At 45.1% G+C, this 24939-nt stretch overlaps 18 non-coding genes and 1 pseudogene across 18 annotated transcripts; all 19 read left to right on the plus strand.

Annotated features, from left to right (window-relative positions):
* The first annotated feature begins 887 nt into the window (after window positions 1-887).
* On the plus strand, window positions 888-1078 carry LOC141177375 (U2 spliceosomal RNA). The gene has a single exon (XR_012253975.1). It is a non-coding gene; the product is annotated as a U2 spliceosomal RNA (small nuclear RNA).
* A 1115-nt stretch (window positions 1079-2193) lies between these two features.
* On the plus strand, window positions 2194-2384 carry LOC141177452 (U2 spliceosomal RNA). The gene has a single exon (XR_012254045.1). It is a non-coding gene; the product is annotated as a U2 spliceosomal RNA (small nuclear RNA).
* Window positions 2385-3499: 1115 nt separating this feature from the next.
* On the plus strand, window positions 3500-3690 carry LOC141178461 (U2 spliceosomal RNA). Its single transcript, XR_012254744.1, has one exon. It is a non-coding gene; the product is annotated as a U2 spliceosomal RNA (small nuclear RNA).
* Window positions 3691-4806: 1116 nt separating this feature from the next.
* Window positions 4807-4997, plus strand: LOC141177376 (U2 spliceosomal RNA). The gene has a single exon (XR_012253976.1). It is a non-coding gene; the product is annotated as a U2 spliceosomal RNA (small nuclear RNA).
* Window positions 4998-6112: 1115 nt separating this feature from the next.
* On the plus strand, window positions 6113-6303 carry LOC141177453 (U2 spliceosomal RNA). Its single transcript, XR_012254046.1, has one exon. It is a non-coding gene; the product is annotated as a U2 spliceosomal RNA (small nuclear RNA).
* A 1115-nt stretch (window positions 6304-7418) lies between these two features.
* On the plus strand, window positions 7419-7609 carry LOC141177335 (U2 spliceosomal RNA). The gene has a single exon (XR_012253939.1). It is a non-coding gene; the product is annotated as a U2 spliceosomal RNA (small nuclear RNA).
* A 1115-nt stretch (window positions 7610-8724) lies between these two features.
* LOC141178464 (U2 spliceosomal RNA) lies at window positions 8725-8915 on the plus strand. Its single transcript, XR_012254746.1, has one exon. It is a non-coding gene; the product is annotated as a U2 spliceosomal RNA (small nuclear RNA).
* A 1115-nt stretch (window positions 8916-10030) lies between these two features.
* On the plus strand, window positions 10031-10221 carry LOC141178465 (U2 spliceosomal RNA). The gene has a single exon (XR_012254747.1). It is a non-coding gene; the product is annotated as a U2 spliceosomal RNA (small nuclear RNA).
* A 1116-nt stretch (window positions 10222-11337) lies between these two features.
* On the plus strand, window positions 11338-11528 carry LOC141177377 (U2 spliceosomal RNA). The gene has a single exon (XR_012253977.1). It is a non-coding gene; the product is annotated as a U2 spliceosomal RNA (small nuclear RNA).
* A 1115-nt stretch (window positions 11529-12643) lies between these two features.
* On the plus strand, window positions 12644-12834 carry LOC141177474 (U2 spliceosomal RNA). Its single transcript, XR_012254065.1, has one exon. It is a non-coding gene; the product is annotated as a U2 spliceosomal RNA (small nuclear RNA).
* A 1115-nt stretch (window positions 12835-13949) lies between these two features.
* LOC141177338 (U2 spliceosomal RNA) lies at window positions 13950-14140 on the plus strand. Its single transcript, XR_012253941.1, has one exon. It is a non-coding gene; the product is annotated as a U2 spliceosomal RNA (small nuclear RNA).
* A 1115-nt stretch (window positions 14141-15255) lies between these two features.
* On the plus strand, window positions 15256-15446 carry LOC141178466 (U2 spliceosomal RNA). Its single transcript, XR_012254748.1, has one exon. It is a non-coding gene; the product is annotated as a U2 spliceosomal RNA (small nuclear RNA).
* A 1116-nt stretch (window positions 15447-16562) lies between these two features.
* LOC141177378 (U2 spliceosomal RNA) lies at window positions 16563-16753 on the plus strand. The gene has a single exon (XR_012253978.1). It is a non-coding gene; the product is annotated as a U2 spliceosomal RNA (small nuclear RNA).
* A 1114-nt stretch (window positions 16754-17867) lies between these two features.
* LOC141177454 (U2 spliceosomal RNA) lies at window positions 17868-18058 on the plus strand. The gene has a single exon (XR_012254047.1). It is a non-coding gene; the product is annotated as a U2 spliceosomal RNA (small nuclear RNA).
* Window positions 18059-19173: 1115 nt separating this feature from the next.
* LOC141178467 (U2 spliceosomal RNA) lies at window positions 19174-19364 on the plus strand. Its single transcript, XR_012254749.1, has one exon. It is a non-coding gene; the product is annotated as a U2 spliceosomal RNA (small nuclear RNA).
* Window positions 19365-20479: 1115 nt separating this feature from the next.
* On the plus strand, window positions 20480-20571 carry LOC141178142 (U2 spliceosomal RNA; annotated as a pseudogene).
* A 789-nt stretch (window positions 20572-21360) lies between these two features.
* On the plus strand, window positions 21361-21542 carry LOC141177774 (U2 spliceosomal RNA). Its single transcript, XR_012254328.1, has one exon. It is a non-coding gene; the product is annotated as a U2 spliceosomal RNA (small nuclear RNA).
* Window positions 21543-22657: 1115 nt separating this feature from the next.
* LOC141178241 (U2 spliceosomal RNA) lies at window positions 22658-22848 on the plus strand. The gene has a single exon (XR_012254545.1). It is a non-coding gene; the product is annotated as a U2 spliceosomal RNA (small nuclear RNA).
* Window positions 22849-23963: 1115 nt separating this feature from the next.
* On the plus strand, window positions 23964-24154 carry LOC141178254 (U2 spliceosomal RNA). The gene has a single exon (XR_012254556.1). It is a non-coding gene; the product is annotated as a U2 spliceosomal RNA (small nuclear RNA).
* Window positions 24155-24939: the final 785 nt, after the last annotated feature.

Consider the following 24939-nt stretch of genomic DNA (forward strand, 5'->3'; position numbering starts at 1 on the left):
CCTTTTTACTTCCTTTTGGATAAACAGACATATTAGGCAAGCATTTTGGAGCTTTCACCTAAATAACTACAGGTGGTGAGATAAGCTGCACAATATAATTGACCTTTCAGTATATTGTTGCACACACACCATCTATTTAGCAAATGCCCTTGTTATCAACAGCAGCCTTTTAAACTCACCTGAGCTAACAGGTATGTGCGCTGGTTACTCTGCTGCGCTTAAAATTTCTTTTTTGGTTTGCTACAATGCCTTTTCTGAAACGTTGTCTCCTTCTGCTGGAACACTGACTTCTTTCATTTAATGCCTGCAGACTATAAAAGAGAACCCAACCCAAAAAAGTTTTGTTGATTAGTCTGTGGCATTCTGTTAAACTGTTGCTTATGGCGGTCTCTGTGAGCTTCTCAGCGACATTCAGCCAGCCAGGTATTCTGCCTGCAGTAGATGGAATGTGGCAATGGAACGCTGGCTGCGCGTGTCATAATAGGCTCTGAGCCTTTATATACCTGTGCACAGCAGCAGCCACCTTCAGTCTGCTGCTGGACAGCCAGCAGCAGCAGCAGCAGGAGAGGTATGTAATCAGGAGCCCTCCTGCTAAGGGTAGACAGCTGCTCGTTCCACCCCACCCCCCGCCTTAATTGGTTCTCCTCCCTTCCAACGGTGTTGAGGCGGGTGGGAACAGCAGGGGGTGAAGGTGCTGTGTTTAAAGAGGTGGAGTTATGCAGATCTAAAACGCGTGGATTGCAGCAGCAGCAAGCCGAAAAGTGCAGGCATGTAAGGGATCTAGAGGTTGACAACATGGCTTCTTAACGGGAGTCCAGGAGCTCATCTCCACAAATGGACTTTTCAGGATCCTTGGGTGGCTCCGTAGTTTGAAACCAATTCTGGTTATCGCTTCTCAGCCTTTTGGCTAAGATCAAGTGTAGTATCTGTTCTTATCAGTTTAATATCTGATACGTCCCCTATCTGGGGACCATATATTAAATGGATTTTTAGAACAGGGAGATGGAAAAAGAGCTTGCTCTGTCCACTCCACGCATTGACCTGGTATTGCAGTATCTCCAGGACCGGTGCACCCCTTCTTTAATGCAGTTTCTAAAATCAGAAAGAATTGAATTCAATGTTTTTTGTTCATTTTGCTTGTTTGTCGGATTTTGGGATGGACTCTTTGGCTTTGCTTTTCTTCTCCTCATTGGATTTTTCATGTTCAAAGTTGCAGAAGCCAGATTACAAGCTCATTTTGGTTCAACTTCAGCAACTGTGCATTGCATTGCCATGTAATGTGAAGCAATCCTATCTTTCTAGCTCTCCCTTTTTACTTCCTTTTGGATAAACAGACATATTAGGCAAGCATTTTGGAGCTTTCACCTAAATAACTACAGGTGGTGAGATAAGCTGCACAATATAATTGACCTTTCAGTATATTGTTGCACACACACCATCTATTTAGCAAATGCCCTTGTTATCAACAGCAGCCTTTTAAACTGACCTGAGCTAACAGGTATGTGCGCTGGTTACTCTGCTGCGCTTAAAATTTCTTTTTTGGTTTGCTACAATGCCTTTTCTGAAACGTTGTCTCCTTCTGCTGGAACACTGACTTCTTTCATTTAATGCCTGCAGACTATAAAAGAGAACCCAACCCAAAAAGTTTGGTTGATTAGTCTGTGGCATTCTGTTAAACTGTTGCTTATGGCGGTCTCTGTGAGCTTCTCAGCGACATTCAGCCAGCCAGGTATCCTGCCTGCAGTAGATGGAATGTGGCAATGGAACGCTGGCTGCGCGTGTCATAATAGGCTCTGAGCCTTTATATACCTGTGCACAGCAGCAGCCACCTTCAGTCTGCTGCTGGACAGCCAGCAGCAGCAGCAGCAGGAGAGGTATGTAATCAGGAGCCCTCCTGCTAAGGGTAGACAGCTGCTCGTTCCACCCCACCCCCCGCCTTAATTGGTTCTCCTCCCTTCCAACGGTGTTGAGGCGGGTGGGAACAGCAGGGGGTGAAGGTGCTGTGTTTAAAGAGGTGGAGTTATGCAGATCTAAAACGCGTGGATTGCAGCAGCAGCAAGCCGAAAAGTGCAGGCATGTAAGGGATCTAGAAGTTGACAACATGTCTTCTTAACGGGAGTCCAGGAGCTCATCTCCACAAATGGACTTTTCAGGATCCTTGGGTGGCTCCGTAGTTTGAAACCAATTCTGGTTATCGCTTCTCGGCTTTTTGGCTAAGATCAAGTGTAGTATCTGTTCTTATCAGTTTAATATCTGATACGTCCCCTATCTGGGGACCATATATTAAATGGATTTTTAGAACAGGGAGATGGAAAAAGAGCTTGCTCTGTCCACTCCACGCATTGACCTGGTATTGCAGTATCTCCAGGACCGGTGCACCCCTTCTTTAATGCAGTTTCTAAAATCAGAAAGAATTGAATTCAATGTTTTTTGTTCATTTTGCTTGTTTGTCGGATTTTGGGATGGACTCTTTGGCTTTGCTTTTCTTCTCCTCATTGGATTTTTCATGTTCAAAGTTGCAGAAGCCAGATTACAAGCTCATTTTGGTTCAACTTCAGCAACTGTGCATTGCATTGCCATGTAATGTGATGCAATGCTATCTTTCTAGCTCTCCCTTTTTACTTCCTTTTGGATAAACAGACATATTAGGCAAGCATTTTGGAGCTTTCACCTAAATAACTACAGGTGGTGAGATAAGCTGCACAATATAATTGACCTTTCAGTATATTGTTGCACACACACCATCTATTTAGCAAATGCCCTTGTTATCAACAGCAGCCTTTTAAACTCACCTGAGCTAACAGGTATGTGCGCTGGTTACTCTGCTGCGCTTAAAATTTCTTTTTTGGTTTGCTACAATGCCTTTTCTGAAACGTTGTCTCCTTCTGCTGGAACACTGACTTCTTTCATTTAATGCCTGCAGACTATAAAAGAGAACCCAACCCAAAAAGTTTGGTTGATTAGTCTGTGGCATTCTGTTAAACTGTTGCTTATGGCGGTCTCTGTGAGCTTCTCAGCGACATTCAGCCAGCCAGGTATCCTGCCTGCAGTAGATGGAATGTGGCAATGGAACGCTGGCTGCGCGTGTCATAATAGGCTCTGAGCCTTTTTATACCTGTGCACAGCAGCAGCCACCTTCAGTCTGCTGCTGGACAGCCAGCAGCAGCAGCAGCAGGAGAGGTATGTAATCAGGAGCCCTCCTGCTAAGGGTAGACAGCTGCTCGTTCCACCCCACCCCCCGCCTTAATTGGTTCTCCTCCCTTCCAACGGTGTTGAGGCGGGTGGGAACAGCAGGGGGTGAAGGTGCTGTGTTTAAAGAGGTGGAGTTATGCAGATCTAAAACGCGTGGATTGCAGCAGCAGCAAGCCGAAAAGTGCAGGCATGTAAGGGATCTAGAGGTTGACAACATGTCTTCTTAACGGGAGTCCAGGAGCTCATCTCCACAAATGGACTTTTCAGGATCCTTGGGTGGCTCCGTAGTTTGAAACCAATTCTGGTTATCGCTTCTCGGCCTTTTGGCTAAGATCAAGTGTAGTATCTGTTCTTATCAGTTTAATATCTGATACGTCCCCTATCTGGGGACCATATATTAAATGGATTTTTAGAACAGGGAGATGGAAAAAGAGCTTGCTCTGTCCACTCCACGCATTGACCTGGTATTGCAGTATCTCCAGGACCGGTGCACCCCTTCTTTAATGCAGTTTCTAAAATCAGAAAGAATTGAATTCAATGTTTTTTGTTCATTTTGCTTGTTTGTCGGATTTTGGGATGGACTCTTTGGCTTTGCTTTTCTTCTCCTCATTGGATTTTTCATGTTCAAAGTTGCAGAAGCCAGATTACAAGCTCATTTTGGTTCAACTTCAGCAACTGTGCATTGCATTGCCATGTAATGTGATGCAATGCTATCTTTCTAGCTCTCCCTTTTTACTTCCTTTTGGATAAACAGACATATTAGGCAAGCATTTTGGAGCTTTCACCTAAATAACTACAGGTGGTGAGATAAGCTGCACAATATAATTGACCTTTCAGTATATTGTTGCACACACACCATCTATTTAGCAAATGCCCTTGTTATCAACAGCAGCCTTTTAAACTCACCTGAGCTAACAGGTATGTGCGCTGGTTACTCTGCTGCGCTTAAAATTTCTTTTTTGGTTTGCTACAATGCCTTTTCTGAAACGTTGTCTCCTTCTGCTGGAACACTGACTTCTTTCATTTAATGCCTGCAGACTATAAAAGAGAACCCAACCCAAAAAAGTTTTGTTGATTAGTCTGTGGCATTCTGTTAAACTGTTGCTTATGGCGGTCTCTGTGAGCTTCTCAGCGACATTCAGCCAGCCAGGTATCCTGCCTGCAGTAGATGGAATGTGGCAATGGAACGCTGGCTGCGCGTGTCATAATAGGCTCTGAGCCTTTATATACCTGTGCACAGCAGCAGCCACCTTCAGTCTGCTGCTGGACAGCCAGCAGCAGCAGCAGCAGGAGAGGTATGTAATCAGGAGCCCTCCTGCTAAGGGTAGACAGCTGCTCGTTCCACCCCACCCCCCGCCTTAATTGGTTCTCCTCCCTTCCAACGGTGTTGAGGCGGGTGGGAACAGCAGGGGGTGAAGGTGCTGTGTTTAAAGAGGTGGAGTTATGCAGATCTAAAACGCGTGGATTGCAGCAGCAGCAAGCCGAAAAGTGCAGGCATGTAAGGGATCTAGAGGTTGACAACATGGCTTCTTAACGGGAGTCCAGGAGCTCATCTCCACAAATGGACTTTTCAGGATCCTTGGGTGGCTCCGTAGTTTGAAACCAATTCTGGTTATCGCTTCTCAGCCTTTTGGCTAAGATCAAGTGTAGTATCTGTTCTTATCAGTTTAATATCTGATACGTCCCCTATCTGGGGACCATATATTAAATGGATTTTTAGAACAGGGAGATGGAAAAAGAGCTTGCTCTGTCCACTCCACGCATTGACCTGGTATTGCAGTATCTCCAGGACCGGTGCACCCCTTCTTTAATGCAGTTTCTAAAATCAGAAAGAATTGAATTCAATGTTTTTTGTTCATTTTGCTTGTTTGTCGGATTTTGGGATGGACTCTTTGGCTTTGCTTTTCTTCTCCTCATTGGATTTTTCATGTTCAAAGTTGCAGAAGCCAGATTACAAGCTCATTTTGGTTCAACTTCAGCAACTGTGCATTGCATTGCCATGTAATGTGAAGCAATGCTATCTTTCTAGCTCTCCCTTTTTACTTCCTTTTGGATAAACAGACATATTAGGCAAGCATTTTGGAGCTTTCACCTAAATAACTACAGGTGGTGAGATAAGCTGCACAATATAATTGACCTTTCAGTATATTGTTGCACACACACCATCTATTTAGCAAATGCCCTTGTTATCAACAGCAGCCTTTTAAACTGACCTGAGCTAACAGGTATGTGCGCTGGTTACTCTGCTGCGCTTAAAATTTCTTTTTTGGTTTGCTACAATGCCTTTTCTGAAACGTTGTCTCCTTCTGCTGGAACACTGACTTCTTTCATTTAATGCCTGCAGACTATAAAAGAGAACCCAACCCAAAAAGTTTGGTTGATTAGTCTGTGGCATTCTGTTAAACTGTTGCTTATGGCGGTCTCTGTGAGCTTCTCAGCGACATTCAGCCAGCCAGGTATCCTGCCTGCAGTAGATGGAATGTGGCAATGGAACGCTGGCTGCGCGTGTCATAATAGGCTCTGAGCCTTTATATACCTGTGCACAGCAGCAGCCACCTTCAGTCTGCTGCTGGACAGCCAGCAGCAGCAGCAGCAGGAGAGGTATGTAATCAGGAGCCCTCCTGCTAAGGGTAGACAGCTGCTCGTTCCACCCCACCCCCCGCCTTAATTGGTTCTCCTCCCTTCCAACGGTGTTGAGGCGGGTGGGAACAGCAGGGGGTGAAGGTGCTGTGTTTAAAGAGGTGGAGTTATGCAGATCTAAAACGCGTGGATTGCAGCAGCAGCAAGCCGAAAAGTGCAGGCATGTAAGGGATCTAGAGGTTGACAACATGTCTTCTTAACGGGAGTCCAGGAGCTCATCTCCACAAATGGACTTTTCAGGATCCTTGGGTGGCTCCGTAGTTTGAAACCAATTCTGGTTATCGCTTCTCGGCTTTTTGGCTAAGATCAAGTGTAGTATCTGTTCTTATCAGTTTAATATCTGATACGTCCCCTATCTGGGGACCATATATTAAATGGATTTTTAGAACAGGGAGATGGAAAAAGAGCTTGCTCTGTCCACTCCACGCATTGACCTGGTATTGCAGTATCTCCAGGACCGGTGCACCCCTTCTTTAATGCAGTTTCTAAAATCAGAAAGAATTGAATTCAATGTTTTTTGTTCATTTTGCTTGTTTGTCGGATTTTGGGATGGACTCTTTGGCTTTGCTTTTCTTCTCCTCATTGGATTTTTCATGTTCAAAGTTGCAGAAGCCAGATTACAAGCTCATTTTGGTTCAACTTCAGCAACTGTGCATTGCATTGCCATGTAATGTGATGCAATGCTATCTTTCTAGCTCTCCCTTTTTACTTCCTTTTGGATAAACAGACATATTAGGCAAGCATTTTGGAGCTTTCACCTAAATAACTACAGGTGGTGAGATAAGCTGCACAATATAATTGACCTTTCAGTATATTGTTGCACACACACCATCTATTTAGCAAATGCCCTTGTTATCAACAGCAGCCTTTTAAACTCACCTGAGCTAACAGGTATGTGCGCTGGTTACTCTGCTGCGCTTAAAATTTCTTTTTTGGTTTGCTACAATGCCTTTTCTGAAACGTTGTCTCCTTCTGCTGGAACACTGACTTCTTTCATTTAATGCCTGCAGACTATAAAAGAGAACCCAACCCAAAAAGTTTGGTTGATTAGTCTGTGGCATTCTGTTAAACTGTTGCTTATGGCGGTCTCTGTGAGCTTCTCAGCGACATTCAGCCAGCCAGGTATCCTGCCTGCAGTAGATGGAATGTGGCAATGGAACGCTGGCTGCGCGTGTCATAATAGGCTCTGAGCCTTTTTATACCTGTGCACAGCAGCAGCCACCTTCAGTCTGCTGCTGGACAGCCAGCAGCAGCAGCAGCAGGAGAGGTATGTAATCAGGAGCCCTCCTGCTAAGGGTAGACAGCTGCTCGTTCCACCCCACCCCCCGCCTTAATTGGTTCTCCTCCCTTCCAACGGTGTTGAGGCGGGTGGGAACAGCAGGGGGTGAAGGTGCTGTGTTTAAAGAGGTGGAGTTATGCAGATCTAAAACGCGTGGATTGCAGCAGCAGCAAGCCGAAAAGTGCAGGCATGTAAGGGATCTAGAGGTTGACAACATGTCTTCTTAACGGGAGTCCAGGAGCTCATCTCCACAAATGGACTTTTCAGGATCCTTGGGTGGCTCCGTAGTTTGAAACCAATTCTGGTTATCGCTTCTCGGCCTTTTGGCTAAGATCAAGTGTAGTATCTGTTCTTATCAGTTTAATATCTGATACGTCCCCTAACTGGGGACCATATATTAAATGGATTTTTAGAACAGGGAGATGGAAAAAGAGCTTGCTCTGTCCACTCCACGCATTGACCTGGTATTGCAGTATCTCCAGGACCGGTGCACCCCTTCTTTAATGCAGTTTCTAAAATCAGAAAGAATTGAATTCAATGTTTTTTGTTCATTTTGCTTGTTTGTCGGATTTTGGGATGGACTCTTTGGCTTTGCTTTTCTTCTCCTCATTGGATTTTTCATGTTCAAAGTTGCAGAAGCCAGATTACAAGCTCATTTTGGTTCAACTTCAGCAACTGTGCATTGCATTGCCATGTAATGTGATGCAATGCTATCTTTCTAGCTCTCCCTTTTTACTTCCTTTTGGATAAACAGACATATTAGGCAAGCATTTTGGAGCTTTCACCTAAATAACTACAGGTGGTGAGATAAGCTGCACAATATAATTGACCTTTCAGTATATTGTTGCACACACACCATCTATTTAGCAAATGCCCTTGTTATCAACAGCAGCCTTTTAAACTCACCTGAGCTAACAGGTATGTGCGCTGGTTACTCTGCTGCGCTTAAAATTTCTTTTTTGGTTTGCTACAATGCCTTTTCTGAAACGTTGTCTCCTTCTGCTGGAACACTGACTTCTTTCATTTAATGCCTGCAGACTATAAAAGAGAACCCAACCCAAAAAGTTTGGTTGATTAGTCTGTGGCATTCTGTTAAACTGTTGCTTATGGCGGTCTCTGTGAGCTTCTCAGCGACATTCAGCCAGCCAGGTATCCTGCCTGCAGTAGATGGAATGTGGCAATGGAACGCTGGCTGCGCGTGTCATAGTAGGCTCTGAGCCTTTATATACCTGTGCACAGCAGCAGCCACCCTCAGTCTGCTGCTGGACAGCCAGCAGCAGCAGCAGCAGGAGAGGTATGTAATCAGGAGCCCTCCTGCTAAGGGTAGACAGCTGCTCGTTCCACCCCACCCCCCGCCTTAATTGGTTCTCCTCCCTTCCAACGGTGTTGAGGCGGGTGGGAACAGCAGGGGGTGAAGGTGCTGTGTTTAAAGAGGTGGAGTTATGCAGATCTAAAACGCGTGGATTGCAGCAGCAGCAAGCCGAAAAGTGCAGGCATGTAAGGGATCTAGAGGTTGACAACATGTCTTCTTAACGGGAGTCCAGGAGCTCATCTCCACAAATGGACTTTTCAGGATCCTTGGGTGGCTCCGTAGTTTGAAACCAATTCTGGTTATCGCTTCTCGGCCTTTTGGCTAAGATCAAGTGTAGTATCTGTTCTTATCAGTTTAATATCTGATACGTCCCCTATCTGGGGACCATATATTAAATGGATTTTTAGAACAGGGAGATGGAAAAAGAGCTTGCTCTGTCCACTCCACGCATTGACCTGGTATTGCAGTATCTCCAGGACCGGTGCACCCCTTCTTTAATGCAGTTTCTAAAATCAGAAAGAATTGAATTCAATGTTTTTTGTTCATTTTGCTTGTTTGTCGGATTTTGGGATGGACTCTTTGGCTTTGCTTTTCTTCTCCTCATTGGATTTTTCATGTTCAAAGTTGCAGAAGCCAGATTACAAGCTCATTTTGGTTCAACTTCAGCAACTGTGCATTGCATTGCCATGTAATGTGATGCAATGCTATCTTTCTAGCTCTCCCTTTTTACTTCCTTTTGGATAAACAGACATATTAGGCAAGCATTTTGGAGCTTTCACCTAAATAACTACAGGTGGTGAGATAAGCTGCACAATATAATTGACCTTTCAGTATATTGTTGCACACACACCATCTATTTAGCAAATGCCCTTGTTATCAACAGCAGCCTTTTAAACTCACCTGAGCTAACAGGTATGTGCGCTGGTTACTCTGCTGCGCTTAAAATTTCTTTTTTGGTTTGCTACAATGCCTTTTCTGAAACGTTGTCTCCTTCTGCTGGAACACTGACTTCTTTCATTTAATGCCTGCAGACTATAAAAGAGAACCCAACCCAAAAAGTTTGGTTGATTAGTCTGTGGCATTCTGTTAAACTGTTGCTTATGGCGGTCTCTGTGAGCTTCTCAGCGACATTCAGCCAGCCAGGTATCCTGCCTGCAGTAGATGGAATGTGGCAATGGAACGCTGGCTGCGCGTGTCATAATAGGCTCTGAGCCTTTTTATACCTGTGCACAGCAGCAGCCACCTTCAGTCTGCTGCTGGACAGCCAGCAGCAGCAGCAGCAGGAGAGGTATGTAATCAGGAGCCCTCCTGCTAAGGGTAGACAGCTGCTCGTTCCACCCCACCCCCCGCCTTAATTGGTTCTCCTCCCTTCCAACGGTGTTGAGGCGGGTGGGAACAGCAGGGGGTGAAGGTGCTGTGTTTAAAGAGGTGGAGTTATGCAGATCTAAAACGCGTGGATTGCAGCAGCAGCAAGCCGAAAAGTGCAGGCATGTAAGGGATCTAGAGGTTGACAACATGTCTTCTTAACGGGAGTCCAGGAGCTCATCTCCACAAATGGACTTTTCAGGATCCTTGGGTGGCTCCGTAGTTTGAAACCAATTCTGGTTATCGCTTCTCGGCCTTTTGGCTAAGATCAAGTGTAGTATCTGTTCTTATCAGTTTAATATCTGATACGTCCCCTATCTGGGGACCATATATTAAATGGATTTTTAGAACAGGGAGATGGAAAAAGAGCTTGCTCTGTCCACTCCACGCATTGACCTGGTATTGCAGTATCTCCAGGACCGGTGCACCCCTTCTTTAATGCAGTTTCTAAAATCAGAAAGAATTGAATTCAATGTTTTTTGTTCATTTTGCTTGTTTGTCGGATTTTGGGATGGACTCTTTGGCTTTGCTTTTCTTCTCCTCAATGGATTTTTCATGTTCAAAGTTGCAGAAGCCAGATTACAAGCTCATTTTGGTTCAACTTCAGCAACTGTGCATTGCATTGCCATGTAATGTGATGCAATGCTATCTTTCTAGCTCTCCCTTTTTACTTCCTTTTGGATAAACAGACATATTAGGCAAGCATTTTGGAGCTTTCACCTAAATAACTACAGGTGGTGAGATAAGCTGCACAATATAATTGACCTTTCAGTATATTGTTGCACACACACCATCTATTTAGCAAATGCCCTTGTTATCAACAGCAGCCTTTTAAACTCACCTGAGCTAACAGGTATGTGCGCTGGTTACTCTGCTGCGCTTAAAATTTCTTTTTTGGTTTGCTACAATGCCTTTTCTGAAACGTTGTCTCCTTCTGCTGGAACACTGACTTCTTTCATTTAATGCCTGCAGACTATAAAAGAGAACCCAACCCAAAAAAGTTTTGTTGATTAGTCTGTGGCATTCTGTTAAACTGTTGCTTATGGCGGTCTCTGTGAGCTTCTCAGCGACATTCAGCCAGCCAGGTATCCTGCCTGCAGTAGATGGAATGTGGCAATGGAACGCTGGCTGCGCGTGTCATAATAGGCTCTGAGCCTTTATATACCTGTGCACAGCAGCAGCCACCTTCAGTCTGCTGCTGGACAGCCAGCAGCAGCAGCAGCAGGAGAGGTATGTAATCAGGAGCCCTCCTGCTAAGGGTAGACAGCTGCTCGTTCCACCCCACCCCCCGCCTTAATTGGTTCTCCTCCCTTCCAACGGTGTTGAGGCGGGTGGGAACAGCAGGGGGTGAAGGTGCTGTGTTTAAAGAGGTGGAGTTATGCAGATCTAAAACGCGTGGATTGCAGCAGCAGCAAGCCGAAAAGTGCAGGCATGTAAGGGATCTAGAGGTTGACAACATGGCTTCTTAACGGGAGTCCAGGAGCTCATCTCCACAAATGGACTTTTCAGGATCCTTGGGTGGCTCCGTAGTTTGAAACCAATTCTGGTTATCGCTTCTCAGCCTTTTGGCTAAGATCAAGTGTAGTATCTGTTCTTATCAGTTTAATATCTGATACGTCCCCTATCTGGGGACCATATATTAAATGGATTTTTAGAACAGGGAGATGGAAAAAGAGCTTGCTCTGTCCACTCCACGCATTGACCTGGTATTGCAGTATCTCCAGGACCGGTGCACCCCTTCTTTAATGCAGTTTCTAAAATCAGAAAGAATTGAATTCAATGTTTTTTGTTCATTTTGCTTGTTTGTCGGATTTTGGGATGGACTCTTTGGCTTTGCTTTTCTTCTCCTCATTGGATTTTTCATGTTCAAAGTTGCAGAAGCCAGATTACAAGCTCATTTTGGTTCAACTTCAGCAACTGTGCATTGCATTGCCATGTAATGTGAAGCAATGCTATCTTTCTAGCTCTCCCTTTTTACTTCCTTTTGGATAAACAGACATATTAGGCAAGCATTTTGGAGCTTTCACCTAAATAACTACAGGTGGTGAGATAAGCTGCACAATATAATTGACCTTTCAGTATATTGTTGCACACACACCATCTATTTAGCAAATGCCCTTGTTATCAACAGCAGCCTTTTAAACTGACCTGAGCTAACAGGTATGTGCGCTGGTTACTCTGCTGCGCTTAAAATTTCTTTTTTGGTTTGCTACAATGCCTTTTCTGAAACGTTGTCTCCTTCTGCTGGAACACTGACTTCTTTCATTTAATGCCTGCAGACTATAAAAGAGAACCCAACCCAAAAAGTTTGGTTGATTAGTCTGTGGCATTCTGTTAAACTGTTGCTTATGGCGGTCTCTGTGAGCTTCTCAGCGACATTCAGCCAGCCAGGTATCCTGCCTGCAGTAGATGGAATGTGGCAATGGAACGCTGGCTGCGCGTGTCATAATAGGCTCTGAGCCTTTATATACCTGTGCACAGCAGCAGCCACCTTCAGTCTGCTGCTGGACAGCCAGCAGCAGCAGCAGCAGGAGAGGTATGTAATCAGGAGCCCTCCTGCTAAGGGTAGACAGCTGCTCGTTCCACCCCACCCCCCGCCTTAATTGGTTCTCCTCCCTTCCAACGGTGTTGAGGCGGGTGGGAACAGCAGGGGGTGAAGGTGCTGTGTTTAAAGAGGTGGAGTTATGCAGATCTAAAACGCGTGGATTGCAGCAGCAGCAAGCCGAAAAGTGCAGGCATGTAAGGGATCTAGAGGTTGACAACATGTCTTCTTAACGGGAGTCCAGGAGCTCATCTCCACAAATGGACTTTTCAGGATCCTTGGGTGGCTCCGTAGTTTGAAACCAATTCTGGTTATCGCTTCTCGGCTTTTTGGCTAAGATCAAGTGTAGTATCTGTTCTTATCAGTTTAATATCTGATACGTCCCCTATCTGGGGACCATATATTAAATGGATTTTTAGAAAAGGGAGATGGAAAAAGAGCTTGCTCTGTCCACTCCACGCATTGACCTGGTATTGCAGTATCTCCAGGACCGGTGCACCCCTTCTTTAATGCAGTTTCTAAAATCAGAAAGAATTGAATTCAATGTTTTTTGTTCATTTTGCTTGTTTGTCGGATTTTGGGATGGACTCTTTGGCTTTGCTTTTCTTCTCCTCATTGGATTTTTCATGTTCAAAGTTGCAGAAGCCAGATTACAAGCTCATTTTGGTTCAACTTCAGCAACTGTGCATTGCATTGCCATGTAATGTGATGCAATGCTATCTTTCTAGCTCTCCCTTTTTACTTCCTTTTGGATAAACAGACATATTAGGCAAGCATTTTGGAGCTTTCACCTAAATAACTACAGGTGGTGAGATAAGCTGCACAATATAATTGACCTTTCAGTATATTGTTGCACACACACCATCTATTTAGCAAATGCCCTTGTTATCAACAGCAGCCTTTTAAACTCACCTGAGCTAACAGGTATGTGCGCTGGTTACTCTGCTGCGCTTAAAATTTCTTTTTTGGTTTGCTACAATGCCTTTTCTGAAACGTTGTCTCCTTCTGCTGGAACACTGACTTCTTTCATTTAATGCCTGCAGACTATAAAAGAGAACCCAACCCAAAAAGTTTGGTTGATTAGTCTGTGGCATTCTGTTAAACTGTTGCTTATGGCGGTCTCTGTGAGCTTCTCAGCGACATTCAGCCAGCCAGGTATCCTGCCTGCAGTAGATGGAATGTGGCAATGGAACGCTGGCTGCGCGTGTCATAATAGGCTCTGAGCCTTTTTATACCTGTGCACAGCAGCAGCCACCTTCAGTCTGCTGCTGGACAGCCAGCAGCAGCAGCAGCAGGAGAGGTATGTAATCAGGAGCCCTCCTGCTAAGGGTAGACAGCTGCTCGTTCCACCCCACCCCCCGCCTTAATTGGTTCTCCTCCCTTCCAACGGTGTTGAGGCGGGTGGGAACAGCAGGGGGTGAAGGTGCTGTGTTTAAAGAGGTGGAGTTATGCAGATCTAAAACGCGTGGATTGCAGCAGCAGCAAGCCGAAAAGTGCAGGCATGTAAGGGATCTAGAGGTTGACAACATGTCTTCTTAACGGGAGTCCAGGAGCTCATCTCCACAAATGGACTTTTCAGGATCCTTGGGTGGCTCCGTAGTTTGAAACCAATTCTGGTTATCGCTTCTCGGCCTTTTGGCTAAGATCAAGTGTAGTATCTGTTCTTATCAGTTTAATATCTGATACGTCCCCTAACTGGGGACCATATATTAAATGGATTTTTAGAACAGGGAGATGGAAAAAGAGCTTGCTCTGTCCACTCCACGCATTGACCTGGTATTGCAGTATCTCCAGGACCGGTGCACCCCTTCTTTAATGCAGTTTCTAAAATCAGAAAGAATTGAATTCAATGTTTTTTGTTCATTTTGCTTGTTTGTCGGATTTTGGGATGGACTCTTTGGCTTTGCTTTTCTTCTCCTCATTGGATTTTTCATGTTCAAAGTTGCAGAAGCCAGATTACAAGCTCATTTTGGTTCAACTTCAGCAACTGTGCATTGCATTGCCATGTAATGTGATGCAATGCTATCTTTCTAGCTCTCCCTTTTTACTTCCTTTTGGATAAACAGACATATTAGGCAAGCATTTTGGAGCTTTCACCTAAATAACTACAGGTGGTGAGATAAGCTGCACAATATAATTGACCTTTCAGTATATTGTTGCACACACACCATCTATTTAGCAAATGCCCTTGTTATCAACAGCAGCCTTTTAAACTCACCTGAGCTAACAGGTATGTGCGCTGGTTACTCTGCTGCGCTTAAAATTTCTTTTTTGGTTTGCTACAATGCCTTTTCTGAAACGTTGTCTCCTTCTGCTGGAACACTGACTTCTTTCATTTAATGCCTGCAGACTATAAAAGAGAACCCAACCCAAAAAGTTTGGTTGATTAGTCTGTGGCATTCTGTTAAACTGTTGCTTATGGCGGTCTCTGTGAGCTTCTCAGCGACATTCAGCCAGCCAGGTATCCTGCCTGCAGTAGATGGAATGTGGCAATGGAACGCTGGCTGCGCGTGTCATAATAGGCTCTGAGCCTTTATATACCTGTGCACAGCAGCAGCCACCCTCAGTCTGCTGCTGGACAGCCAGCAGCAGCAGCAGCAGGAGAGGTATGTAATCAGGAGCCCTCCTGCTAAGGGTAGACAGCTGCTCGTTCCACCCCACCCCCCGCCTTAATTGGTTCTCCTCCCTTCCAACGGTGTTGAGGCGGGTGGGAACAGCAGGGGGTGAAGGTGCTGTGTTTAAAGAGGTGGAGTTATGCAGATCTAAAACGCGTGGATTGCAGCAGCAGCAAGCCGAAAAGTGCAGGCATGTAAGGGATCTAGAGGTTGACAACATGTCTTCTTAACGGGAGTCCAGGAGCTCATCTCCACAAATGGACTTTTCAGGATCCTTGGGTGGCTCCGTAGTTTGAAACCAATTCTGGTTATCGCTTCTCGGCCTTTTGGCTAAGATCAAGTGTAGTATCTGTTCTTATCAGTTTAATATCTGATACGTCCCCTATCTGGGGACCATATATTAAATGGATTTTTAGAACAGGGAGATGGAAAAAGAGCTTGCTCTGTCCACTCCACGCATTGACCTGGTATTGCAGTATCTCCAGGACCGGTGCACCCCTTCTTTAATGCAGTTTCTAAAATCAGAAAGAATTGAATTCAATGTTTTTTGTTCATTTTGCTTGTTTGTCGGATTTTGGGATGGACTCTTTGGCTTTGCTTTTCTTCTCCTCATTGGATTTTTCATGTTCAAAGTTGCAGAAGCCAGATTACAAGCTCATTTTGGTTCAACTTCAGCAACTGTGCATTGCATTGCCATGTAATGTGATGCAATGCTATCTTTCTAGCTCTCCCTTTTTACTTCCTTTTGGATAAACAGACATATTAGGCAAGCATTTTGGAGCTTTCACCTAAATAACTACAGGTGGTGAGATAAGCTGCACAATATAATTGACCTTTCAGTATATTGTTGCACACACACCATCTATTTAGCAAATGCCCTTGTTATCAACAGCAGCCTTTTAAACTCACCTGAGCTAACAGGTATGTGCGCTGGTTACTCTGCTGCGCTTAAAATTTCTTTTTTGGTTTGCTACAATGCCTTTTCTGAAACGTTGTCTCCTTCTGCTGGAACACTGACTTCTTTCATTTAATGCCTGCAGACTATAAAAGAGAACCCAACCCAAAAAAGTTTTGTTGATTAGTCTGTGGCATTCTGTTAAACTGTTGCTTATGGCGGTCTCTGTGAGCTTCTCAGCGACATTCAGCCAGCCAGGTATCCTGCCTGCAGTAGATGGAATGTGGCAATGGAACGCTGGCTGCGCGTGTCATAATAGGCTCTGAGCCTTTATATACCTGTGCACAGCAGCAGCCACCTTCAGTCTGCTGCTGGACAGCCAGCAGCAGCAGCAGCAGGAGAGGTATGTAATCAGGAGCCCTCCTGCTAAGGGTAGACAGCTGCTCGTTCCACCCCACCCCCCGCCTTAATTGGTTCTCCTCCCTTCCAACGGTGTTGAGGCGGGTGGGAACAGCAGGGGGTGAAGGTGCTGTGTTTAAAGAGGTGGAGTTATGCAGATCTAAAACGCGTGGATTGCAGCAGCAGCAAGCCGAAAAGTGCAGGCATGTAAGGGATCTAGAGGTTGACAACATGGCTTCTTAACGGGAGTCCAGGAGCTCATCTCCACAAATGGACTTTTCAGGATCCTTGGGTGGCTCCGTAGTTTGAAACCAATTCTGGTTATCGCTTCTCAGCCTTTTGGCTAAGATCAAGTGTAGTATCTGTTCTTATCAGTTTAATATCTGATACGTCCCCTATCTGGGGACCATATATTAAATGGATTTTTAGAACAGGGAGATGGAAAAAGAGCTTGCTCTGTCCACTCCACGCATTGACCTGGTATTGCAGTATCTCCAGGACCGGTGCACCCCTTCTTTAATGCAGTTTCTAAAATCAGAAAGAATTGAATTCAATGTTTTTTGTTCATTTTGCTTGTTTGTCGGATTTTGGGATGGACTCTTTGGCTTTGCTTTTCTTCTCCTCATTGGATTTTTCATGTTCAAAGTTGCAGAAGCCAGATTACAAGCTCATTTTGGTTCAACTTCAGCAACTGTGCATTGCATTGCCATGTAATGTGAAGCAATGCTATCTTTCTAGCTCTCCCTTTTTACTTCCTTTTGGATAAACAGACATATTAGGCAAGCATTTTGGAGCTTTCACCTAAATAACTACAGGTGGTGAGATAAGCTGCACAATATAATTGACCTTTCAGTATATTGTTGCACACACACCATCTATTTAGCAAATGCCCTTGTTATCAACAGCAGCCTTTTAAACTCACCTGAGCTAACAGGTATGTGCGCTGGTTACTCTGCTGCGCTTAAAATTTCTTTTTTGGTTTGCTACAATGCCTTTTCTGAAACGTTGTCTCCTTCTGCTGGAACACTGACTTCTTTCATTTAATGCCTGCAGACTATAAAAGAGAACCCAACCCAAAAGTTTGGTTGATTAGTCTGTGGCATTCTGTTAAACTGTTGCTTATGGCGGTCTCTGTGAGCTTCTCAGCGACATTCAGCCAGCCAGGTATCCTGCCTGCAGTAGATGGAATGTGGCAATGGAACGCTGGCTACGCGTGTCATAATAGGCTCTGAGCCTTTATATACCTGTGCACAGCAGCAGCCACCTTCAGTCTGCTGCTGGACAGCCAGCAGCAGCAGCAGCAGGAGAGGTATGTAATCAGGAGCCCTCCTGCTAAGGGTAGACAGCTGCTCGTTCCACCCCACCCCCCGCCTTAATTGGTTCTCCTCCCTTCCAACGGTGTTGAGGCGGGTGGGAACAGCAGGGGGTGAAGGTGCTGTGTTTAAAGAGGTGGAGTTATGCAGATCTAAAACGCGTGGATTGCAGCAGCAGCAAGCCGAAAAGTGCAGGCATGTAAGGGATCTAGAGGTTGACAACATGTCTTCTTAACGGGAGTCCAGGAGCTCATCTCCACAAATGGACTTTTCAGGATCCTTGGGTGGCTCCGTAGTTTGAAACCAATTCTGGTTATCGCTTCTCGGCTTTTTGGCTAAGATCAAGTGTAGTATCTGTTCTTATCAGTTTAATATCTGATACGTCCCCTATCTGGGGACCATATATTAAATGGATTTTTAGAACAGGGAGATGGAAAAAGAGCTTGCTCTGTCCACTCCACGCATTGACCTGGTATTGCAGTATCTCCAGGACCGGTGCACCCCTTCTTTAATGCAGTTTCTAAAATCAGAAAGAATTGAATTCAATGTTTTTTGTTCATTTTGCTTGTTTGTCGGATTTTGGGATGGACTCTTTGGCTTTGCTTTTCTTCTCCTCATTGGATTTTTCATGTTCAAAGTTGCAGAAGCCAGATTACAAGCTCATTTTGGTTCAACTTCAGCAACTGTGCATTGCATTGCCATGTAATGTGATGCAATGCTATCTTTCTAGCTCTCCCTTTTTACTTCCTTTTGGATAAACAGACATATTAGGCAAGCATTTTGGAGCTTTCACCTAAATAACTACAGGTGGTGAGATAAGCTGCACAATATAATTGACCTTTCAGTATATTGTTGCACACACACCATCTATTTAGCAAATGCCCTTGTTATCAACAGCAGCCTTTTAAACTCACCTGAGCTAACAGGTATGTGCGCTGGTTACTCTGCTGCGCTTAAAATTTCTTTTTTGGTTTGCTACAATGCCTTTTCTGAAACGTTGTCTCCTTCTGCTGGAACACTGACTTCTTTCATTTAATGCCTGCAGACTATAAAAGAGAACCCAACCCAAAAAGTTTGGTTGATTAGTCTGTGGCATTCTGTTAAACTGTTGCTTATGGCGGTCTCTGTGAGCTTCTCAGCGACATTCAGCCAGCCAGGTATCCTGCCTGCAGTAGATGGAATGTGGCAATGGAACGCTGGCTGCGCGTGTCATAATAGGCTCTGAGCCTTTATATACCTGTGCACAGCAGCAGCCACCATCAGTCTGCTGCTGGACAGCCAGCAGCAGCAGCAGCAGGAGAGGTATGTAATCAGGAGCCCTCCTGCTAAGGGTAGACAGCTGCTCGTTCCACCCCACCCCCCGCCTTAATTGGTTCTCCTCCCTTCCAACGGTGTTGAGGCGGGTGGGAACAGCAGGGGGTGAAGGTGCTGTGTTTAAAGAGGTGGAGTTATGCAGATCTAAAACGCGTGGATTGCAGCAGCAGCAAGCCGAAAAGTGCAGGCATGTAAGGGATCTAGAGGTTGACAACATGTCTTCTTAACGGGAGTCCAGGAGCTCATCTCCACAAATGGACTTTTCAGGATCCTTGGGTGGCTCCGTAGTTTGAAACCAATTCTGGTTATCGCTTCTCGGCCTTTTGGCTAAGATCAAGTGTAGTATCTGTTCTTATCAGTTTAATATCTGATACGTCCCCTATCTGGGGACCATATATTAAATGGATTTTTAGAACAGGGAGATGGAAAAAGAGCTTGCTCTGTCCACTCCACGCATTGACCTGGTATTGCAGTATCTCCAGGACCGGTGCACCCCTTCTTTAATGCAGTTTCTAAAATCAGAAAGAATTGAATTCAATGTTTTTTGTTCATTTTGCTTGTTTGTCGGATTTTGGGATGGACTCTTTGGCTTTGCTTTTCTTCTCCTCATTGGATTTTTCATGTTCAAAGTTGCAGAAGCCAGATTACAAGCTCATTTTGGTTCAACTTCAGCAACTGTGCATTGCATTGCCATGTAATGTGATGCAATGCTATCTTTCTAGCTCTCCCTTTTTACTTCCTTTTGGATAAACAGACATATTAGGCAAGCATTTTGGAGCTTTCACCTAAATAACTACAGGTGGTGAGATAAGCTGCACAATATAATTGACCTTTCAGTATATTGTTGCACACACACCATCTATTTAGCAAATGCCCTTGTTATCAACAGCAGCCTTTTAAACTCACCTGAGCTAACAGGTATGTGCGCTGGTTACTCTGCTGCGCTTAAAATTTCTTTTTTGGTTTGCTACAATGCCTTTTCTGAAACGTTGTCTCCTTCTGCTGGAACACTGACTTCTTTCATTTAATGCCTGCAGACTATAAAAGAGAACCCAACCCAAAAAGTTTGGTTGATTAGTCTGTGGCATTCTGTTAAACTGTTGCTTATGGCGGTCTCTGTGAGCTTCTCAGCGACATTCAGCCAGCCAGGTATCCTGCCTGCAGTAGATGGAATGTGGCAATGGAACGCTGGCTGTGCGTGTCATAATAGGCTCTGAGCCTTTATATACCTGTGCACAGCAGCAGCCACCTTCAGTCTGCTGCTGGACAGCCAGCAGCAGCAGCAGCAGGAGAGGTATGTAATCAGGAGCCCTCCTGCTAAGGGTAGACAGCTGCTCGTTCCACCCCACCCCCCGCCTTAATTGGTTCTCCTCCCTTCCAACGGTGTTGAGGCGGGTGGGAACAGCAGGGGGTGAAGGTGCTGTGTTTAAAGAGGTGGAGTTATGCAGATCTAAAACGCGTGGATTGCAGCAGCAGCAAGCCGAAAAGTGCAGGCATGTAAGGGATCTAGAGGTTGACAACATGTCTTCTTAACGGGAGTCCAGGAGCTCATCTCCACAAATGGACTTTTCAGGATCCTTGGGTGGCTCCGTAGTTTGAAACCAATTCTGGTTATCGCTTCTCGGCCTTTTGGCTAAGATCAAGTGTAGTATCTTTCGAAAAGGCGGTTTTGGATGTTGGCCGCCCTAGTAGATTGATACATTATGCACACTGGGGTTTAGGCGCTTGTTAGTACGCCAGGTGGCTAATATAGTCATCTGGTGGAAAGCATGGCCCCCCAGGATCGACGCCATTGGGCCGGGGAAGATCGAAAGCCTGAAGTGTGAAGTGCCCCAGGAGTGGTGACCCTGGGGTGCCTTAACTCACTGGGATTGGGAACCCCACTTGAGTTTATGGCACATTTGCACAAGCACTTTAAATTTTCTTTCTTCGCACACACCCTTATTCCGGGCCTTCTGGCCTTAGGATGGGGAATTTTTCAATTCCCGGTCGAAGGTCCGGGCAGTATTATACTGTGAAACCTTCACTATTTATTTAATTTCTTTGTCACTGTGTGTCCACTTATTCACGTGTGTCACGTCCTACTAGGATTTTGTCGGGATGCGGTTCCCTTACGGGTTCCTCTCTTGGCAGGTCTAGGGGGGGAGTGTGTGGCCATCAGGTTCCGCTCCCCCCTGAACCCCCCTGGCTCTCCTCTTTCGGGAGGAGAGCGTTGTTGGCTCCCCTCTTCCGGGAGGGGAGCACAGTCTTTGGCTCCCAGTGCCTTGCTCGGGTGAGAACTCGGGCAGGTGCTGGGGGTAAGATTGGGTCGCCTCTGGCTCCGGCTGGAGGTGGCTATTTGTCCCTGTTCCTCGCTGTGGCCTTCTGGCTCGGAGGGACGGGGAATGGTTTGGGGGACCCTTCTCCTTTTGGAGAGGGTTTCAAGAAGACCAGCATCCTAGTGCACTTTTTTTGTGGCACTTGTCACTTTTTTAAGCGCACTCGGGTTTTGTACACGAATTCGGGCTTTCGAAAAAGAAAAAATCTGTTCTTATCAGTTTAATATCTGATACGTCCCCTATCTGGGGACCATATATTAAATGGATTTTTAGAACAGGGAGATGGAAAAAGAGCTTGCTCTGTCCACTCCACGCATTGACCTGGTATTGCAGTATCTCCAGGACCGGTGCACCCCTTCTTTAATGCAGTTTCTAAAATCAGAAAGAATTGAATTCAATGTTTTTTGTTCATTTTGCTTGTTTGTCGGATTTTGGGATGGACTCTTTGGCTTTGCTTTTCTTCTCCTCATTGGATTTTTCATGTTCAAAGTTGCAGAAGCCAGATTACAAGCTCATTTTGGTTCAACTTCAGCAACTGTGCATTGCATTGCCATGTAATGTGATGCAATGCTATCTTTCTAGCTCTCCCTTTTTACTTCCTTTTGGATAAACAGACATATTAGGCAAGCATTTTGGAGCTTTCACCTAAATAACTACAGGTGGTGAGATAAGCTGCACAATATAATTGACCTTTCAGTATATTGTTGCACACACACCATCTATTTAGCAAATGCCCTTGTTATCAACAGCAGCCTTTTAAACTCACCTGAGCTAACAGGTATGTGCGCTGGTTACTCTGCTGCGCTTAAAATTTCTTTTTTGGTTTGCTACAATGCCTTTTCTGAAACGTTGTCTCCTTCTGCTGGAACACTGACTTCTTTCATTTAATGCCTGCAGACTATAAAAGAGAACCCAACCCAAAAAGTTTGGTTGATTAGTCTGTGGCATTCTGTTAAACTGTTGCTTATGGCGGTCTCTGTGAGCTTCTCAGCGACATTCAGCCAGCCAGGTATCCTGCCTGCAGTAGATGGAATGTGGCAATGGAACGCTGGCTGCGCGTGTCATAATAGGCTCTGAGCCTTTATATACCTGTGCACAGCAGCAGCCACCTTCAGTCTGCTGCTGGACAGCCAGCAGCAGCAGCAGCAGGAGAGGTATGTAATCAGGAGCCCTCCTGCTAAGGGTAGACAGCTGCTCGTTCCACCCCACCCCCCGCCTTAATTGGTTCTCCTCCCTTCCAACGGTGTTGAGGCGGGTGGGAACAGCAGGGGGTGAAGGTGCTGTGTTTAAAGAGGTGGAGTTATGCAGATCTAAAACGCGTGGATTGCAGCAGCAGCAAGCCGAAAAGTGCAGGCATGTAAGGGATCTAGAGGTTGACAACATGTCTTCTTAACGGAAGTCCAGGAGCTCATCTCCACAAATGGACTTTTCAGGATCCTTGGGTGGCTCCGTAGTTTGAAACCAATTCTGGTTATCGCTTCTCGGCCTTTTGGCTAAGATCAAGTGTAGTATCTGTTCTTATCAGTTTAATATCTGATATGTCCCCTATCTGGGGACCATATATTAAATGGATTTTTAGAACAGGGAGATGGAAAAAGAGCTTGCTCTGTCCACTCCACGCATTGACCTGGTATTGCAGTATCTCCAGGACCGGTGCACCCCTTCTTTAATGCAGTTTCTAAAATCAGAAAGAATTGAATTCAATGTTTTTTGTTCATTTTGCTTGTTTGTCGGATTTTGGGATGGACTCTTTGGCTTTGCTTTTCTTCTCCTCATTGGATTTTTCATGTTCAAAGTTGCAGAAGCCAGATTACAAGCTCATTTTGGTTCAACTTCAGCAACTGTGCATTGCATTGCCATGTAATGTGATGCAATACTATCTTTCTAGCTCTCCCTTTTTACTTCCTTTTGGATAAACAGACATATTAGGCAAGCATTTTGGAGCTTTCACCTAAATAACTACAGGTGGTGAGATAAGCTGCACAATATAATTGACCTTTCAGTATATTGTTGCACACACACCATCTATTTAGCAAATGCCCTTGTTATCAACAGCAGCCTTTTAAACTCACCTGAGCTAACAGGTATGTGCGCTGGTTACTCTGCTGCGCTTAAAATTTCTTTTTTGGTTTGCTACAATGCCTTTTCTGAAACGTTGTCTCCTTCTGCTGGAACACTGACTTCTTTCATTTAATGCCTGCAGACTATAAAAGAGAACCCAACCCAAAAAGTTTGGTTGATTAGTCTGTGGCATTCTGTTAAACTGTTGCTTATGGCGGTCTCTGTGAGCTTCTCAGCGACATTCAGCCAGCCAGGTATCCTGCCTGCAGTAGATGGAATGTGGCAATGGAACGCTGGCTGCGCGTGTCATAATAGGCTCTGAGCCTTTATATACCTGTGCACAGCAGCAGCCACCTTCAGTCTGCTGCTGGACAGCCAGCAGCAGCAGCAGCAGGAGAGGTATGTAATCAGGAGCCCTCCTGCTAAGGGTAGACAGCTGCTCGTTCCACCCCACCCCCCGCCTTAATTGGTTCTCCTCCCTTCCAACGGTGTTGAGGCGGGTGGGAACAGCAGGGGGTGAAGGTGCTGTGTTTAAAGAGGTGGAGTTATGCAGATCTAAAACGCGTGGATTGCAGCAGCAGCAAGCCGAAAAGTGCAGGCATGTAAGGGATCTAGAGGTTGACAACATGTCTTCTTAACGGGAGTCCAGGAGCTCATCTCCACAAATGGACTTTTCCTGATCCTTGGGTGGCTCCGTAGTTTGAAACCAATTCTGGTTATCGCTTCTCGGCCTTTTGGCTAAGATCAAGTGTAGTATCTGTTCTTATCAGTTTAATATCTGATATGTCCCCTATCTGGGGACCATATATTAAATGGATTTTTAGAACAGGGAGATGGAAAAAGAGCTTGCTCTGTCCACTCCACGCATTGACCTGGTATTGCAGTATCTCCAGGACCGGTGCACCCCTTCTTTAATGCAGTTTCTAAAATCAGAAAGAATTGAATTCAATGTTTTTTGTTCATTTTGCTTGTTTGTCGGATTTTGGGATGGACTCTTTGGCTTTGCTTTTCTTCTCCTCATTGGATTTTTCATGTTCAAAGTTGCAGAAGCCAGATTACAAGCTCATTTTGGTTCAACTTCAGCAACTGTGCATTGCATTGCCATGTAATGTGATGCAATGCTATCTTTCTAGCTCTCCCTTTTTACTTCCTTTTGGATAAACAGACATATTAGGCAAGCATTTTGGAGCTTTCACCTAAATAACTACAGGTGGTGAGATAAGCTGCACAATATAATTGACCTTTCAGTATATTGTTGCACACACACCATCTATTTAGCAAATGCCCTTGTTATCAACAGCAGCCTTTTAAACTCACCTGAGCTAACAGGTATGTGCGCTGGTTACTCTGCTGCGCTTAAAATTTCTTTTTTGGTTTGCTACAATGCCTTTTCTGAAACGTTGTCTCCTTCTGCTGGAACACTGACTTCTTTCATTTAATGCCTGCAGACTATAAAAGAGAACCCAACCCAAAAAGTTTGGTTGATTAGTCTGTGGCATTCTGTTAAACTGTTGCTTATGGCGGTCTCTGTGAACTTCTCAGCGACATTCAGCCAGCCAGGTATCCTGCCTGCAGTAGATGGAATGTGGCAATGGAACGCTGGCTGCGCGTGTCATAATAGGCTCTGAGCCTTTATATACCTGTGCACAGCAGCAGCCACCTTCAGTCTGCTGCTGGACAGCCAGCAGCAGCAG

Source organism: Phyllobates terribilis, unplaced genomic scaffold (genome assembly GCF_046119375.1).
Source record: "Phyllobates terribilis strain yellow unplaced genomic scaffold, ASM4611937v1 Scaffold_27__1_contigs__length_16484149, whole genome shotgun sequence".
Classification (NCBI taxonomy): Eukaryota; Metazoa; Chordata; class Amphibia; order Anura; family Dendrobatidae; genus Phyllobates; species Phyllobates terribilis.